General features: G+C 42.0%; 1 protein-coding gene and 2 non-coding genes across 3 annotated transcripts in view; 2 read left to right on the top strand and 1 right to left on the bottom strand.

The window, feature by feature from the left end:
- Positions 1-15,474, top strand: part of Mta3 (metastasis associated 1 family member 3) — a 158,792-nt gene that overhangs the window by 51,503 nt on the left and 91,815 nt on the right.
- LOC111815747 lies at positions 6,188-6,289 on the top strand. Its single transcript, XR_002820392.1, has one exon. It is a non-coding gene; the product is annotated as a U6 spliceosomal RNA (small nuclear RNA).
- On the bottom strand, positions 9,473-9,578 carry LOC111815748. The gene has a single exon (XR_002820393.1). It is a non-coding gene; the product is annotated as a U6 spliceosomal RNA (small nuclear RNA).

A 15,474-nucleotide genomic window follows, 5' to 3' on the forward strand; every position in this document is an offset into this window, starting at 1 on the left:
CCCTTGTGCTTGCCAGGGAAGCATTTATTCTACTGAGCCATCTACCTGGCCCCAATAAAAAAATTTTTTTTTTTGTTTGGCGGAACCAGGGATTGACCCAATAAAAACTTTTATAAAACCAAAATGCTGGTTTTTTTTGGAATTACTCCATCAGCTTTTCTTCCCACCATCAGCTTTTTTTTCTTATTATAGTACTGTCATGGTTTGGGGTTTTTGCAAGGAAAACAATATAACATAGGACACATTTTATAATATTTATGAAGAATCACCCCAGAAGCATATACAAGAAGTACAGGAAATCTGTCCACACACTATAGAATCCAGCAAGGGTGCCTGGATTCTGATATCCTCCATGAGTCCAGTGGAAAACCTAGAGCTCATAACGCCTTCCGCAAGTCCCAACTGGAGGCCTAGAGCCCATGACAAAGTCTCATGCAGGCCCGCTTCACACATCTGTGCTGGGAAGGCCCCATGGGCAGGGGTGGAAGCTGGGAAGTCTCTGCCAGCTGGATAAAGGCTCTGTGCCAGCAGGCTGGGGGATCTGCACTGAGCCGGGAAGCGATGCTCAAGGTAAGCACCGGAGCTCCCTCAAATGTACCACAGCCATCCTCAGCAACGGTGAGGTCGTGAGCTCCTCTGAGGATGCGGAAAGCTGAGTTCCCATCAGGAAAGCCAACTTGCAAGCTTCTCCAGGCTGAGCAGTGCACCATCTTCCCCTCCAGAGCCAGGAAGCGATTCTCAAGATGAGGACCAGAGCTCCCCTAAAGTTCATTGGGAAAGCCAGCGTGACAGGGTCCTCCACCAGGACAGCATCCCCAACAGCATATCAACAACTTCTCCTGTTCTCCCTCTGTGCTGCTGGCGACAGCCCTAGGTGGGCCTCCCACACCCAGCACCATGCTAGTTCAGTTCAGCTGGGTGTAAGAAGTTGACCATCAGTTAGCTATCCGTCACAGTACATTACAGAATGGTTTACTTTTCCTTAGCATTACTACATATTAAATGTTTTAGAAATAATTTTTATTTTCTTATGAAAGCAACGTAATTGTCAAAATATGGAATATACAGAAGTACTTCCCCTTTCTTCCACATATACTATCTGTAATCACTCTGCCTAGAAGTAGTACTAGTAGTTTTGTGTGTCATTAGTGCTTTTTTTTTTTTTTTTTTTTTTTTAATAGTGAAGATGCTCCCTACTAGATTTTGGCTACTGTGTTTTTTCTGAAGTTATACCTGGAGCGGCTGCGAGGCCATGCTGTCTGTAGGGAGCCTGCTCTTACTAATAGTGCTTAACTTCAGTGCAGGTGCTGGCATCTTGGTGCCTACCAGATTGGTCACTTGGTCTTTAAGATGGAAGATGGATGGTTGCAAAATGAGTGGTGAGGGGCCAGGGAGATAGCTCAGGAGAATAAGCGCCTGCCTGACAAGTGCAAGGTCCTGAATTCAGTCCCTGGTACTGTTAAAAAAAAAAAGGTGCGGGTATGGTGGCACCTGTAATCTCAGCACTAAGGAGGCTGATAACAGGAGGATCACAAGGAGTCCTAGCTGTGTAGTGAGACCTGCACGCGTGCATGCGCGCGTGCACACACGCATGCGAATGCTTTGTTTCTTACAAGGAACACTTAACTCAAAAACTCATTCCATTGTCACTGTCTTGGAAGCAACACAGATTTCTTAGTAATGTGAATATGTGCTCTTATATTTTCTTCTAGAACTTTTGCTGTTTCACCTCTTGTTTAGTAGCTCCAGCGAACTGGGATTGCTGGTCAGTGGCATATTATTTGCCTAACATGCATGAGGCATGAGCATCACACACACACAGAGAAATAAATTTATTTATTTATTTTTAAATTTTCTGTATTTGTTACAAGGTCTCACTATGCAGCTCAGACTCATAGTGATCCTCCTATCTCAATCTCACCTCACCAGCTCTGGGATTACAGGTGTGTGCTGCCATGCCAGGTATCTGGTGATGTGCCAGGGGCAGGGCCGGCACGGCATGTAGCGTAGTGCCTGGGATCAAACCACAGTCCTTGTGCTTGCCTAGGCAGGTGCTGAGACAACTGAGCTATCTCTGTGCCCACCCCGCCCCCCAAAAAAAAATTTAAATGGATAGGCTTTATAGCATCAATCCAATAGTCAAACACCTACAGGTGATTGTAGAGAAAGATATATAAAGCTTTTATGCCTTTACACAAGCATGAAATGTTGCTGGAGGAAGTAAAGAAGGCTTACTGTAGGATGTAAATGACAATGTGTAAGTTTCCTCAGTTTGGTCCAAAGATTCAATACAATTCCAAGTAACACCTTGGAGGGCTGTTGTGTGTGTGAAGTTTGTGTAAATTGAGAAGTTGATTCTAAAATTTGTGGAAATGAAAGGACCCAGAATAGGGAAAAGCAGTTTTTGGAGCTTGTGGTTTATGATTTGTGACAAAGGTACCGTGGCAATTTAGTGGGGAAGAAGAGGCCAAGCCAGCCAGGTGGACTTGGGAAAATGTAAGCTGCTTTTTCTTTCTTTTTCCCTCTTGCATTTTATATATGAAAGAAATGTACTTTTGTTTGGATCTTGCTGTTTGTATCCTCCATGCTGTCTTTTACCACTTCCTCTTATTTTTAAATCAGTAATTAGACTTAAGGATGTATTTGGGTGATTCAAGAGATAAATATGAGCCGGGGAGATGGCTCACTGGAATAAGCGCTTCCCTGGCAAGTGCAAGGGCCTGAGTTCAATCCCCGGTTCCACCAAAAAAAAAAAAAAAAGCTTCTTGGGCTGGTGAGATGGCTCAGTGGTCTAAAGCACCTACTTAGAACAAGCTTAGCAAAGCACAGGGACCACGGTTCAATCCCCCAGCACCACATGTCAGCCAGCCCGCCCCCTGGTGGGCTGAGCGTGGCCACACACACATAAATAAATAAATTAATTAAAAAAAAAGAGATAAATATGACTTCATAGGTTGTATTTGCATATCTAGGGGTATATATGTAATGTTTGGTTGTCTATTTTCAGAATGTTAATGTAAAGGGTTAATAGAGTTTTGTGCCTTAATTATAAAAAATTATAAAAACCCATTGTGTTTTTTGTTATCTTCTCTAAGAAACTTTTTTTTTTTTTTTTTTTTGGCTCAAGGCTGTTCAACAAATAAATAACTGTTTTTTGTCAAGGCAACAAGCTAACACAAACTCCTTCCCCAACCATCTCCTATAACATAGTCAGTTTAAGATATATCTTATAAAAATATACACTTATCACTAAGCTATAAAAGACCTTTTAGTTATAAACAGTTTACAGCTGTGTCAAATACAGTTTCTGTTGTTTTATACTATATAACAGGTTTGCTTACCAAACTGAGTGTGATTTCTGTTATAAATACCCCCTTGCTACCTACGTTCGGGGCTGATCAGCCTTCTCCTGCGAGAGAAGTGGCTGACAGACCTGAGCTCAGTAAATAAAAGGCTCTATTCAAATTTCTGTCTGGCTGATCTGGTTCCTATGCAGAGTTGACCCATAACAGTTAATGGCAGTTGATTGTCACCTAGACTTCTGTAAAATGATAGTTGCTATAAAGTGGCGTGGCTCTGTTATTGTAGATTTTTTTTTCTCATAGAGTAGTTGGAGTACTTCTGCAGAAAGAAACTTGCCTCTGTTTAATATTTGATTTCTTTGTAATTCCACAAAACTGAGTTATTTTTATAATAAAAAAGTTAATTAAAATAAGCTCTGGATTGCTTTAGATCCTTAATAATTTTAGTTTTATGTTTAATGTATAAAACTTTAGTTTTTTTTTTTTTTTTTTTTTTTGGTGGAACTGGGGATTGAACTCAGACCCATGTGCTTGTCAGGGAAGCGGTTATTCTACTGAGCCAACTCCCCAGCCCCAAAACTTTAGTTTTATGTTTAATGTATATAAACTTGCAGCAGAATTTTTCAGTTTTACTAGACTTACTTGTTCTTACATATTTCATAGTACTTGACACCAAAATTTAAAAAAATTGTGTACTGTACATTTGATACATAGTTTAATTTGGTGTTGAGTTTTGGGTTGAAAGTGATTTTCCCTGAGCCCAAAGGAATTACTCATTGCTGTCACTGAATACTACAGTTTTTATACTGTATGTGTGCTAATAATGCTGTATTCTTTGTACATTATCTGTATTTTCTTCTGTACTCTTTAGGATTCTCTTCTCTCTTGTGCCTTGAAATTGTCCAGTAATAGGAACATCAGCTGGGAGGATAGTTGGTGGAATGATACCTTAAATTTTGCTAAGCATATTTTAAAATTGCAAAGATTCTTTTGTTTCCTGAAAGCTGTTTTTCAGTGCATTCTGCTTTTTTTTTTTTTTTTTTTTTTAATTTTGGTTTCTTGAGAAAGGTTCTGTGTAGTTCAGGTTGGCCTTGAACTCATCATGTAGACCTGGCTGGCCTCAAACTTGGAATCCTCCTGCCTCAGCCTCCTGAGTGCTGGGGTTACAGGCATGTGCCACCATGCCTTCCCGTGCCACCCTTTGACCTATTCTTGTTTTGTGTTGTGTTATCCTCACAAATCTTGTTAACACTTCTAATTAGTATCTTCATAGTTTTGTTTTGCCTAAATCACCTATTTCCTCTTGGTTTAGTTTTTAATTCTTGTGCTGTGCCTTGTCTGAAAGTACAGTATTGAGTGATTCATAGCTACCTCTTCTTAATCTAACGAGACAAGTGACAAGGGTGACCATGGGCTCCATTCACTCGGCAGACTTTTATCTGCTGTCAGTTGTGGAGCTGGTGTTGAAGATCCTTTTCTAGTAAGCAGGAAGTTCTTTAGAACCCTGCAAGACAGTTCACTTCCCTCTTCTGCAGTGTAAGCTCCCTTTCCATAAAGTTTGGGCATTGTACTCTTGTTTTTTGCCCTGTATAGTGTTTCTTGTGTTTCCTCTTTGAATGAAAGATTTATCCTGAGGCCAGGGAGATGGCTCAGTAAGCCCTTAGTTCAATCCCTGGTTTTGCCAAAAAAAGAAAGACTCATCGTGGTCTTGGGTTTACTCTTCTCATTCTGACCAGCTTGCTGTCTTCCAGAACTTCGCTGAAATCTTTCATTTGCTGATGGCCTATCAGATTCTTTTTATAGGGTTTCACTACACAGTTCAAATTCATAGTGATCCTTCAGTCAGCTTTCTCAGCACTGGGATTACAGGTGTGTGCCGCCACTCCGAGTTTGGGCCATCATGGCATGTGGTACTGGGGATAGAATTCAGGTCCTTGCACTTGTCAGGCAGGTGCTTAGACCTCTGAACTATCTTTCTAGCCCAGTGGGGCTTTATTTATTTATTGTGGGGGGGGCCAGCTCAGCCCACCAGGGGGCGGGGCTGGCTGGCATGTGGTGCTGGGGGATTGAATCGCGGTCCCTGTGCTTTGCTAAGCTTGTTTTAAGTAGGTGCTTTAGACCACTGAGCCATCTCACCAGCCCTTTTTTTTTTTTTTTTTTTTTTTTTTGTGGAACTGGGGATTGAACTCAGGCCCTTCCGCTTGCCAGGGAAGCACTTACTCCACTGAGCCATCTCCCCAGCCCTGGTTTTGTTTTTAAATAATTCTCTTCTTTTTAATATCACTTAAATGGGAATTTTGCCTTTCATTTGTCATTTAATTATCATTCTGTTGGGACTCTTAACATATCGCCCCTTACTCTTTTTTTCTTCATCCCTTACTCCTAATAGGGATGTTTTGAAACTTTTTTCTTTTTTGGCGGTACTGAGACCAAACTGGGGACCTTGTGCTTGCACTACTGAGATATATCTGCAGCCTGGTGTTTTGCAACATTGAATTAAATCACTAGATTAAAATATTTTTTTCCCATATTTTAATTTTTTCTTCATATTTGATCGAGGGCAATTTTTAAAGGTAAATTTGTTTTTAGATGGCCATTTATAGCAAACTACCAAAATACTTCTCCATAAGCAAAATTTTTTTCGTGAATAAAAATACTTCAACTACTGTGTGAAGCTATAATTTAGTAGATGACAATAGATTGCCAGAGTGAATATATATTTTTTCATGTTTAGCATGGTGTGATCCCTGTTTGGTTGAGGGTTTGGTTTATTCTGGAGTCAGATGCATTGATATGGGGCAGCTGAGTCGGAGCGCTGGTGACCGGCACAGAAGAGGCTCTGGTTTGTGCTGCAGCAGCCACTGTCAATGAAAGGGCAGTGACGCTTGCTTTGGGGACACATATACTGAAACTGTAGTGATACAGGAAGATTAGTATGGCTCCTACACAAGGATGACTCACAAATTCATGAAGCATTCCATATTATTAGTTTTTTAATAATTTCGTATGCTTCTGTCTGGCAATCTGAACAACTAATTTGGAGACAACAGTATGTAATGTAGCAACTATTGTTGAATTCCTATCATTCTGTTTAGTGAAATTCTATATCATTTCTAATTTATTTTTAATATTTTTTTATTCTCTTAAATGAAAATAAAAGGGCAGGACAGCAGGAGATGAATAGAGCAGCCTTTATTGTGAGACCCATAGAAAACTGTTATCATCAATACATTGGGTCAACTTGAGAAGTTTAGAAGGTTGCCTAAGACATGCAGCAGGGCGCAGGGGCCTCCCGCTGTAGCATCCTGAGCTGGTGGAAGAGGAAGCCATGCAGGTACTTTGGGCGGGCAGCTGCACACAGTGTAAGGGAGGGAAAGGGGCTTGCACCCTCCTTCCCTTTTGTTCTTGCTGCTTTTGCTGTCTTCTGCTACCTTAAACTGCTGCCCTGTGCCGTGTGCCACCCTCCTTGGAGCCAGCTGATTATGGAATGAGACCTTCACAAACTGTGAGCTTAATAAACCTTACCTTTGTTGTTTTTGTTTTTTTTTTTTTGTGGAACCAGGGATTGAATTTAGGCCCTTGCGCTTGCCAGGGAAGTGCTTATTCCACTGAGCCATCTCCCCAGCCCCGCTTTCTTAATTTTGGATGACAGGTATTTTGTCCCAACAACAGAAGAAGGTAGCAAACAGCCATCCCCTAAGATAGTAGCAAACCAGCCACCCCCTCTTTTACCTTGTGTGTGTGTAAGAGATGTAACATTTACATAGCTTAGAAATAAAAATATATAAAATTGAGATATACAACAGAACATTTCATTCCTGTAGCCTCATAGCCCATTGGGATTTTTCAAATTTAGGTGCATGTTGTTCTTTTTAAGTGAAATTTAGGTGCCAGGGAGATAGCTCAGTAGAATAAGCACTTCCCTGGCAAGCACAAGGGCCTGAGTTCAATCCCTGGTTCTGCCAGGAAAAAAAAAAAAAAAAAAAAGCTGTCACATGAGATGGGAAACACACCAGCAGTTCTGTCCCATACAAACATTTGGGGCTAGGGAGATGGCTCAGTAGAATAAGTGCTTGTCTGGTAAGCACAAGGGCCTGAGTTCAATACCTGGTTCTGCAAAAAAAAAACAAACAGTAAATGAAATTTGGGGACAGCTCCATATTTGAATATAAATATTTGCATCATTTTTTTCTTATAGTGACTTACACTTCCAGCCCTGCCCGATTCTTGTTTTTGAAAACAAGAATTTATTGCATTCCTTTGTAAAGCATTATGAATTTAGAAGAAAAAGGAGCAAAGTTGACAGACCACTTAGCTGGTCCTGAGCATGTCAGAGGCGAGGACCTGCCCTGCCCAGCCCTGGCAGTGGGCACGCGCTATTCAGTACCAGCTCCAGCAGCCTTGCATCACTGCCTTGGGAGGGTGGCGTTGTCTTGTGGCATACTTGCTTCTTCAGTCAAGGCACTGGAATGGCGTAAAGGCGTTTTGTTTGTTTATTTCTTGCTCTAAAAATGAAATGTCCAGTTCATTTCTGCAAGCTAAATTGTTCAAAAGTTTATTTTGTTCTACCTCTACTTCATGTTTAATTCTGTTTCCTTTGGAGCCTCATTTCTTTTCTGTTTTTAGTGTTGGCTTCTTTCTTTGCTGTAGGTTTGAGCAAATTCTGAGCATTAGTGGGCTTTATCTTCTCTCATGTTTACAGGTTGGTCAGTAAACGGAATTAGGCCACCAGCTATTTTCTGAAACTGACCAATTTTGTTCTTAAAATCCTTGCAGTCTTCCTTTGTGGAGAGCCCTTCCTAGTCCTTGTATTGGTCCAGGAAGTTTATATTTGTAATCCCATGGATAAATTATTGGAATCCCCTCAAGTTAATTTCAGTCTACCATTTCCCATGCTTCCCAGGGTGAGAAAAAAGACACTTGAGGCATATTTGTAGTTGTGGGGAGCCAACAGGTCCTAAATCCAGCCATCGTGATAGCTGTCCAGAACAAAGGCATGGATCCAGGGCCAAACCCAGTTTTTATTCAGTCATGAAGGAGGAGTGGCTTAAGGACAAATGATTGAAAATGGCAGGAAGTAGGTGAGTACTGTGAGCTGGGCTAGGTAGGAGGCCTGCATTTATCTTGGCCATATGCAGAGAGAAGGCTATGCTTTGAAAGTAATTTGCATTATACTGTTGAGATAGTATCTAGTGTTTTGGGGTCCAGTGCTTCAACTCTGATGTGTTATCTTTCAAGCCCCAGGAAGTCATAGCCTCTATCTTGAGGCTTGATTCTTAGCTGACAGTGTGGAGCAGGGGTTCTCAGTCCCCTCTTGGCTCACATTAAAAAGCAGCAGGTGGGGGTAACTGGGGAAACATGCCTGTGATGTCTTCAAAGACTACCACCAGCACCTCTGCTAGACCAAGATGTATTGTTTAAAGCCAACTGAAGGGATAAAGAAAAGCCCTAGTCAGCTCTGTACGTATCAATACATGGAAATAGGGTCAGACACAGCCAAAATGGATGCAACTGCTCTTTTTTTTTTTTTTTTTTTTTTTTTTTTTTTTTTTATAATTTTAATGATAAATAGCAATGAGACAGTTTCAAATCAAATCACTAGGACAGTTTCAATAACCAACACATTGCATACATTCTTCCTAGTGGTTAATTGCTGTACAAGATGAGGACTTGATATCCTGTTTACAGACACCATTAGAACAAGTCATTCTATTCATTAACAGAATACAACTGCTCTTTTAAGGAGAGTTTCCCAGGTGTTCCTCCACATTCTTTGAGCTCTGTGGTTTGCGTGGCAGCCTCGGGTCCAACACCATAGCTCGTTCAGCTTATTGCTTATCATAGTGTCCCTGGCTTCATCCAGGATAACCTTGGCCCTGATGTGGACCCTCACATGGTGGTGTGCTGGGCCAGGCTCTGTGCACTTCAGTTATGGAGTGGTCTACCTGCCTCATTCTTTTTAATGGCTACTACACTGTTTCTGGTTTTTTGATTCTAGCAGATGGGTGTTGGGCTCATTTTAGTCTTGCTGTGAAAAGCAGTTGTGCAAGGAACACATTCTTACATAGGCCACCTGACATCTGTGATTTAGAATACAGCTGGGGGCTTGGAGTGCTGCTCACTTGCTGAGCATGCTTCAGACCCTGCATACAGAAAACGCTTGCCAGTGCAATTGCACGGAATAGCACTGCTTGTTTGCATGTCATCCCTGGGTAGGGGCCATGCTAATCTTCTCTTTATCATTCCAATTTTATTGTATGTGCTTCCAAAGTGAGCCAAGTATCATTGCTTAAAATGTCTTAAACTTTCTGTAGTTTATATATCTTTATTCATATTAACTAACAAAATTGGGGGGCTGGGGAGATAGCTCAGTAGAATAAGCGCTTGCCTGGCAAACACAAGGGCCTGAGTTCAATCCCTGGTTTTGCAAAAAGAAAAAAACCTAAAACCAAAATTGGGGCCTGCAAGATAGATCGGCAGGCTAAGCGCCTGCTTAGGCAAGCATAGGGACCGGGTTTGATCCCTGGTAATGCATGCTGTGCTGGCTCTGCCCCAGGCATGCTGAGTTGGCCAAAGAGTCTGGATGTGGTGGTCCATGCCTGTAATCCCAGCACCTGGGAGGCTGAAAGCAAAAGGATCAGTAGGAGTCTGAGCTGCATAGCAAACCCCTGTACCAAGTACATAAAACAAACAAACAAAAACCAATGAACACCCCTGTAGGTTATTAACTGCTCCAATTTGGCTATTAATGTTTTTTTTTTTTTTAATTTATTTGTGTGTGTGTGTGTGTGTGTGTGTGTGTGTGTGTGTGTATGTGTGTGGCCAGCTCAGCCCACCAGGGGGTGGGGCTGGCTGGCATGTGGTGCTGGGGGATTGAACCACAGTCCCTGTGCTTTGCTAAGCTTGTTCTAAGTAGGTGCTTTAGACCACTGAGCCATCTCACCAGCCCCTTGGCTATTAATGTTAAAGAAATTTTTGGAATCTTTGAATAAGATTCTAATGAAAGGAAATTTTCTTCCTGCACATTTATGAACCTAATTTATTATTAGTTTTATTTTGAGAAATTACTCTAGTTTTCTTGATAATCTGTATGCAAACTTGGAATTAGCTAAAAGGGTACTATTGATGACTAAGTAGCACTACAGAAATGAGTTCAGCATGGGAAGTTAACGACTGAGTGCACTTACTGGGCTCCTAGGATGGCTAGGAGGAGGAGGACTGTGAAAAGTGTAGTCAGTGGAGAAAACTCATCGTGCAGTTGAAAGTCTAAATGCACATGATTACCACATGCACTGCTTCCAGGGTGGGACTGACACCAGGCTGCGTGCGTGCTGGGTGGGCGCTCTGTTAGGGAGCCGCATCCCAAGCCCATTTTACCCTCCTACCAGGTGAAGTGCAGTCCTTTTTCTCTGCCCACATCACAGTGCAGAAGCAGTCGTGTGTATACCCTCACTGCCGCTGTTCCATGTGGTGTGGGACTCTCTTGCTGCCATCTTTGGAACATTCCATTTTCCTCTATAAAAGAATGGTTGCGTGAAGGGAGGGGATTTCCTCCCTGTATTCTTCTTTGGGAGCTTCATATTAGCAAGTCAGCACGCTCTATGTGCCAGGGACCAAATCAGCCTCCCAAAACACTGCTTACTTTGCTGTTCTGTTCTGTGTTGTTCTCTCCTTTTGTCCGTAGCAGTACTGGGGATTGCAACTAGTGCTGTCCCGTCCTACCCCATTTAAATTTTAAGATAGGGTTACCTTGCTGAGTTTCCCAGGCTAAGCTCAAACTTGCATTTGTACTGCCTCAGCCTCCCGCAGTGCTGGGATTACAGGTTGGGCCATCTTGCTATTTTTTTTTCCTCACAAAATCCATTGGCCTATATAATATTATATCCAAACTTAGCTTCCCTGTTCATTCCTTTATGTTCTCAGAAATATTTCAGTTCCTTTTTGTTAACATCTATTGATAGTGCTTTTTAAAATCTAATAATCCATACTTTTTCTTTATGATCTATACTTTAAAAAAATAGTTAAGTCAGTGGGGAAAACCAGGCATGGTGGTACATCCCTGCAGTCCAGCACCTGGGAGGCTGAGGCAGGAGGAATGTTGGAAGTTTAAGACCAGCCTGGGCTACAGAGTGTGTTCAAGGCCATTCTGAACTGCACAGCGAGACTTTGTCTAAAAATGACAAAAAAACCAAGCATAAGGTCCTGAGTTTGAGTCCCAGTAACCCCCCCAAATGTAATCATTATAAACTATACACATATATCAAAAAATTTAAATTTTAAGAGGAAAGGTATATGTAGAAGTCACTGTCAAAGAAGTTAAAAATGATTTCAGAGTGGAAACCAACCCCTTGGACCACTATGTATGTGATTTGATTTGAATTTTCTTTCTTTTTTTTTTTTTTTAATGTATTTACTAAGGTCTACAGGGTCTCACTACACAAATCGGACTTGTAGTGATCCTCCTGTTTTCAGCCTCACAAGTGCTGGGATTATAGGTATGTGGCACCATGCCCAGTCTCAATTGCCTTTTTTTTTTTTTTTTTTTAATTGTTTTTTGGGTGCCGAGTATTGAACCCAAGACCTTACATGTGCTAAGCATATGTTCAATAACTGAGCTACATTTCCAGCCCTGTATGCACTGTTCTACAACGCTTTTAAGAGTCTACGATGATTTTGAAGGTAGTGTTAAGCAAGTAGTAGATTCCAGATTGGTTGGCCCCTTTCCTTAAGCCCGAGGCCATGTTTGATTATTATGTATGTAAAATCTCTTGCGTGGTCTGAAGCAACATACTTCCAGAAACTTTGAGGATGTGTAGAGGTTGTGTGTTCTACTGTGGCAGTTGCATTCTCCTTTGTGGTTTCACGTAGAAAACAGTGTAAAGGTTTACATGGCCCTGGGTGATCTTGTTTTGTGTTAAGTTCTTTGATGTGATTTACTTTGTGTTTGGGTCTCTTCTTTCTGTTCCTTTCCTTTTTTTTCTTCCAGGTTTTTTTTTTCCCCCCAGAACCAGGGATTGAACTCAGGCCCTTGTACTTGCCAGGCAAGCGCTTACTCTACTGAGCTATCTCCCCGGCCCCACCTTTTTTTTTTTCCTTTTTTTTTTGTCTTTTTGAGACAGGGTCTCTCTATGCAGGCTGGCCTTGAGCTCACTTTGTAGCCCAGGCTGGCCTCAAACTTGCAATGATCCTCTTGTCCCAGCCCCGTAAGTGCTGGGATTATAGGCATGTGCTGCCATGCCTGGCCTGGGTTTCTATTTTTTAACCATTAAAATATGATGACTCAGTCACAGGTTCATTACACCAGGCTCAGCGGAAATCTTTTATATAATCACTTATATTAACAGAATATAAGTGGTAATAGTTCCATAGGTTGAGTTAGCTAAAAAAAATTGTTTTTTAAAATCTATAAACCGAAGTTTGTTAGGCATAATAGAAGCCAGTTCTTTAAATCTCTTTTTAAACCATTTTTATCAACAACTTTTGGCACAGTAGTACATGTGTTCATTACATATTCATATTTATTTCATAAGATAATTCAGAGCTAAATCTCTTTTTTGTTAGCTGTTAATGTATGTATATGAAAATCTTAAGTGTTAGATTTTTTTTTTAATTTGGGAAAAATATAATATAGCTACATTAACAAAATTTTAAAACTAAAATCACCTATTATCCTTCCATCTTTGCTTAAAAGTTTCAGTCTCCAAAACAGTTTGTATTCTAGTTTGGCTGAGAATCCTACTGGTTTTCTAATCTTGGGCTGTGAACAAAACAGTAAAACTAGCGTGTGCATGTGTGTGTGTGGCTTTTCTGTTGTTCTTGTTGTTGTTCTGTTCTTCACACTGAGCTATACCCTCAGGCCCCTTCCCCTTCCCACCTTTGGTCTGTCTGTCTGTCTGTCTTTCTTTCTTTCTTTCTTTCTTTCTTTCTTTCTTTCTTTTTTTCTTTGTTTGTTTTTTGTTTTTTGTTGTTTTTCAGACAGGGTCTTGCCACGTAATTCAGGTTGGCTGTTGCCTCAATTTCTCTTCTCTCATTGCTGGGACAAATACCCAACACCCAAAATGAAGGAAGGAAAGGTTTATGTAGCTCACAGTTAGTGGAGGTTTCAGTCCATAGTCACCTGGCTCCCAGGCAGAGAGGCACATGGCAGAGAGCAGCTGTTCCTGGCAGCAGCAAAATGCAGAGAGCAAAGGCCAGGGCTATAGCTCAGCAGAGCCTCCCTCTCCTTCTTACACTGTAGTAGAGATCCCCCCCCCCCAGGGTGGGTGTAGCACTCACACCTGCAATCCCAGCAGTGGATCAAGAATCAATAACCAACTCAGGAGCTGTCCCATGACTGCATGAGGCTTTGGGGGGACAGCTAGACACAAACCATAACAGCTGTGAACTCACTGTGTAGCTCAGGCTGGCCTTGAACTCACAGTGATCCTGTGCCTCAGCTTTGAGTGCTGGGAGTACAGGTGTGTGCTACCTGGGCTGGCTCTACCCCTTATCCCTTTTGTATTTTTTATTTTGAGACAGAGTCTCATGAAGTTGCCCAGGATGGGGCTGAATTTGGAAATCCTCCTGCCTTAGTTTTCCTAAAGTGCTGGGATTACAGATACATGCTAGCTCCCATGCCTAGCATTGAATGAACGAATAAATGAATATGAAATCTTTTTTTTTTTTTTTTTTTTTTGGGGCAATCGGTTTTTTTTTTTTTTTTTGGTGGAACTGGGATTGAACTCAAGTCCTTGTGCTTGCCAGGCAAGTGCTTGTTCTACTGAGCTATCTTCCCAGCCCCCTATATATAAATCTTTTACCATTTTAGGCAATATAGAGATATGTTAGTGTATGGTATATTGTTTATATGAGATTTTAGTGTCTGTTTTCCTTTGCCTTCCAGATTCAAGTGGCTATTGATGTAGGAACCTCCTCCTCCTCCTCCCCCCCTCCTCCTCTTCCTCTTCTTCCTCCTCTTCTTCTTCCTCCTCTTCCTCCTCCCCTCCCCCTCCTCCCCTTCTTCCCCTCCCCCTCCTCCTCCCCTTCCCCCCCATTTGTTACAGGGTGTCCCTATGCAGCTTGGACTCGTAGTGATCCTCCTCTGTTTTTAGCCTCCCCAGCATTGGGATTACAGGCATGCACCACCATGACCAGGGTCAGTGGCTGGCTCATCATACCAGGGGGTCCCCTGGATAAGCCAGTGCAACCTGTCGTGCTGGGGATCAAACCTCAGTCCCTGCGCTTGCCTCAGCAGGCAGTCTGCTGAGCTACCTCATTGGCCAGTTATTACCATTATTATTTTGGTACTGATAATTGAACTTGCAACCTCACACTTGCCAGGCAGGTACACTGCTGCTGAGCCACATCCCTGGCCCTGGAACTTCTAAAATAAACTTCAGTAGATTCAGTAAGTTCTGCTGTCATCTGTTAAGCTCAACAGACCTGACCCTAAAGATCTTTAAACAAAAAGCTTTATTCCTTCTCGTGATTTAGTATCAAATGTTAGAAATATAGGGAAAAGAGTAACGTGGCCTATTGCCAGAGCTGGGTGCATCCCAATGGTGTGCTGCGTGTGTGAGCACCCAGTCACTGTTCCCCCTCAGGGTGGTGTCCTTGGTTGGCATTCTGTGGTTTGTAAGAACATGTCAGGTATTTTTTTGACTGTCATTGTTGTTACATTTGATGAAGTTAATATTTCTGCCTTACTAATACACACAAACACCATTAAAAAATATATTCTTCATCCCTTAACAAAATAGAGATTTGACAGAGAAATAAAGTGACATTAATGCAAGGTAATTTGGAGATGGTGAGGATGATGATGACTTCTGAGACATAGTCTTGCTGTACAGTTCAGGCTGGCCTTGAGTTTACGATGTAGCTCCTGGTCTTGAACTGTCCCTGCCTCAGCCTCTGGTGTGCTGGGATACAGTTGTGCACCACTGTGCCTTGCTGGAGATTGTTTTTAATGAGAGCATGTTGGTCCATCTGTCCATCCATCCATCCATCCTTTTGATACAGTGTTACTATGCAGCCTCAGCCTCCTGAGTGCTGGGATTTCAGGCAGGTGCTACCATGCCCAGCCTCCTTTTCTTTTCTCTTTTCTCTTTTTTCTCTTTCTTTTCTCCCTCTCCCTTTCTCTCTCCCCTTCCTCTCCCCCTCCCCCTTCTTCCTCTCCCCTCCCCTTCCCCTC

This window comes from Octodon degus, unplaced genomic scaffold (assembly GCF_000260255.1).
Source record: "Octodon degus isolate 3935 unplaced genomic scaffold, OctDeg1.0 scaffold00020, whole genome shotgun sequence".
Taxonomy (NCBI): domain Eukaryota; kingdom Metazoa; phylum Chordata; class Mammalia; order Rodentia; family Octodontidae; genus Octodon; species Octodon degus.